The 3,784-nt window shown below is 56.6% G+C and overlaps 1 pseudogene; it reads left to right on the forward strand.

The window, feature by feature from the left end:
* Window positions 1–2,479: 2,479 nt before the first annotated feature.
* On the forward strand, window positions 2,480–2,598 carry LOC111729642 (annotated as a pseudogene).
* Window positions 2,599–3,784: the final 1,186 nt, after the last annotated feature.

Genomic DNA, 3,784 nt, shown 5'->3' on the forward strand with positions numbered 1-3,784 from the left:
TGTAAACCCACCATCAGCACCTCTGTCTCCTGCAAACCTTCAGCCGAACCGGCCTTTTTGGAGCAAGGTAACTATAAAAATTTAAGTTCTCTGGGAATTCATGAAAATCTTTGGGAGATCGTTGGACTTTCAACAGAGTGGAACGAAGGGCCGGGCTATCCTGTGTGGAGCTTATGGAGCAGGGAGACCCCAGCAGGTGTCCGGCTCACCCGAGACCACGTCACGCGAGTGAGCTTCACATACACACGAACACGTCACTCTTCCCTAGACCACTACCTTGAAAGTCACCTCTTTTTAAATAAGGAGATGGATATAGAGATGAAAATTCTATATAAACAGTTGAACCTCTGCTTTAAAGCACAAAACATCCCGGAATGTCTTTCACACGGTTTTCTGCTTCTCCCGTGTGTGTCCTGACGCTGTCCCCCACTGCAGCGATGTCGCAGTTAGCGGCCAGCAGATAGAAGAACCGTCTGCAGTATGCAGGCAGGAGGCCTGGGGACCAAGGTGGTCTTAATAGTACATGTTCTTATCCCACCAGCCTGCAGAGGCAGAAACGGGAGGTTAGAAAAGGACAGACAGCCTGTTGGAGGGGACGAGCAGAGTCACGGAGGTCACCCCGCCACTTACTTCCGGGGTAGAGTCTGATGAAGAGCTTCCTCCCCTCGTCGTACACCCAGATGAGAATGGCGTGGGGCACAGCCACGAACCAGTACTGAGGCCTGGAGGCAGAAGGCGGGGTGAGCCCACGCATCCGAGCTGGGGCCCAGCACCCCGCCAGGGGCAGAGGACCTGTCCCTTGTCCCTTTCCCTGCCTCACTGGAAAGGCCAACTGTTCCTCTGGGTCACTCAACCCAAAGCCAGGAGCTTCTGGCTTAACCCGGCCTGTGGCCGCTAGAAGCAGCCTTGGCTCTGAGGCGGCCTTCTGGGTGAGAGCAGAGATGGGACGAGGAGGTGTGGGAACCCATTTTCTGGGAAAACCAGCAGGTCAAAGCCTCTGGCGTGTTTGGTTTTATCCCCCCTGGGGTCCTGATGTTTATTTGGGCTGTGACAGCCCGGAGCTGGGCTGGCCCTTCTCTTCCCCTGCCAGCACTGTTGAAGGAACTCACCGGAGCATGGTGAATTTCAGGGCTGTCACACTTCCGAGGCCATAGGACAGGATGAGGGCAACGATGATCTGTGAGGCAATCCCCACCCAGATGACTTTATTTCTACAAGAAACACAAAGCATAAAGATTCTGCATTCCCGAGAGCCAGGAAGGCACGCCCAGTGCCCAGCGGGGCCCTTCCTGGGGCGGCGGAGCTCCCGGTGGACCCACGGGGTGGGCCGCGGGCACTACCTGAAGAGACCCTGCTGGAAGATGGAGTTTCTGCGGGTTTTCCTGATGATCAGGTCTGCTATTTGCTGGACCATGATGCCAACGAAGAAAGCCGTGTAGCCCGTCCATTCTAGGTATTGCCTCTGGTAACGCGTCTGTTAGTGGACAAAGAGGAGACGGTGAGACCAGGGGTCGGGGTGGGGAACTTTGGGGAGAGGTCCACGCAGTTCTGAGAAGCTCTACTCTTTCCCCACCTCCCCGGGACTGAGAGAGCATCGCCTCCCTGTGTTTGGAAAGAAATGCTATTTTTTGTTTTTGTGTTTTAACCAGATGAGCAGGAGAAGATGCGAGCTTAATTGACCGGGCCCCCACTGTGGGCATTGCTGGACTGGTTACTCGTCCCTAAGAAGTGACCTCTGGGCCAAGCCAGTGTCACCCAGGGGCCCACAAGCTCTGTTCACTTTGAAAGCTTTCCCTTTCTTTGTGTCATTAAAGCTGTCCAGGGAAACAAAGCCTCTGGGTCAGCCTGGGCAGGGCAGTGACAGAGCCCGTCCTTACCCACTCTTGTCCGTAGCTGTCTTCCAGGTCGTTCACAAAGTCCTCCTCCCATGCCACGCGGAGGTTCAGCAGAGTGGTGGGTGTGAAGCCCTCCTGGGCATACACGGTGAAGTACACGAGGAAGGCCCCCAGGGCCTGCATGAGGCCTGGGAGAGAAAGCGGCAGAACTGCCCTGTCCCGCTCTCCTCGGGGCTCCTCCTCCCGCCCCAGCCCCACCTGAGGAGAGAGACCCAGCTCCTGACGGGTGACGGCAGGGAGACACCGTCATCGTCATCGTACCGATGTGCAGGTAAGAGTACACGGCGAGCTGCTTGTTCACCAGCCGGTCCCGCTTTTTGTGGCGAGGCTTCCTGTTCATGATGTCACTTTCGGCTTTCTCGTAAGCCAAGGCGATAGAAGGGACCTGCAGGGAGAGAGCCTGTGAAGCCACCCCTGAAACATCATGCCCCACCCACAGGGCGACAGCAGAGGCCTGGGGCAGGGGGACAGGGCGGTGGAGGGTAGCAGTGGGTCCTGGAATGGTCCAGCCAGAGAGCAGACCAGAGGGGTGCGTTGTCCACAGAGAATTTGACAACAGCTGGCTTTAAAAATCAACATGCTTGGTCTATGGCCATGCCACCCTGAACGTGCCCAATCCCGTCTGATCTCAGAAGCTAAGCAGGGTCGGGCCTGGTTAGTACTTGGATGGGAGACCACCTAGGAAGACCAGGTGCTGTAGGAGTAAACAATAAAAATGTAAGGGATTGTAAGCCGACAAGGTCTTTGCAATCTGTGAGGTCAACCAAGGGTTGCTTTGCCTAAAAAAAAAAAAATCAACGTGCCTTCCCTCAGCGTGTGCCGTCAGCTCTGCATGGTGCAGGTGGTAAGTCCCTTCGCCCCTCTGGGGTGATGCCCTCTACCCACCCCGTCTTGGCACACGCCAGATCACAGTGGCTCTCTCGCAGGTCCTCCCACCTAGAGGGCCTGTTAAGAGACAGATCGCGGGGTCCCTCAGACTCTCCGACTCTCAAGGTCCGTGCTGGCCCGAGACTCTGCATTTCTAACAAGTGCCCAGGTGACGCCTGGACCACAGTGCAAGAACCACCGCAGTGGAGAAAAATGGGCGTAAAGGGACTGGATGTGCCCCGACCGTGAACTTTGGGACCTCAGTTTCCCTCCCAGGTGAAGCTGTCTCCAGCCCCCCTGCAGCGTGGAGGTCACCTGGCTGCTGTGCAAGGAAGAGAGGGACAAGGTGGCAGTTGGCAGGGCCAGTCTCCTCACTGTGACTTCGGACTGCTCCTTGTAGCCCTCCCCGCTTTAGCCCGTGCATGAAGCTGTCTGACAGGGCTGCAGGCTAACAAAGAGGAGGGTGTAGGTGACATCACTGTAAATGTGACGGTGACGACCTACAGTGACGTCACCTAAACTGAGGCTTTGTAACTGCGGCTTCTACTGCATTGAAGTGAGGGGCTTCTAGATCACTGATCCTCACACTTGACAAGGGGTGGCCATGGGAGTCACCTCAGCCCCTGGGCCCTGGCGAACTCACCCTTGAAGTGCTTTTAATTCCCTAACCTCTGACACATGTCCCTAGCCCTTTGCTCTGACGTGTGTTTGGGGGGCTGGGGGGATGGGCATCACACGAGAGCGCATTAGAAACGCAGAACTTCGGGCCCCGTCCCGTCGGGGGTCTGAGAAGCGCTGACTTAATCCACCTCCCTGCCCTTGACCTGGGACGGGACACCACGGCTCACACAACCTGGGCAGCTAGCAGACCCCGGTCCCTTTCATGCTCCTTACGATGTCTGTGCCCAGGTCGATGAACAAGATGGTGATGGTGCCAATGGGCAGGGGCAAGCCGGCGATGATGTAGATCAGGAAGGGGCACAGCTCCGCGATGTTCTTGGTCAGCGTGTAGGCGATGGTCT

This window comes from Pteropus vampyrus, unplaced genomic scaffold (genome assembly GCF_000151845.1).
Source record: "Pteropus vampyrus isolate Shadow unplaced genomic scaffold, Pvam_2.0 Scaffold272, whole genome shotgun sequence".
Lineage (NCBI taxonomy): Eukaryota > Metazoa > Chordata > Mammalia > Chiroptera > Pteropodidae > Pteropus > Pteropus vampyrus.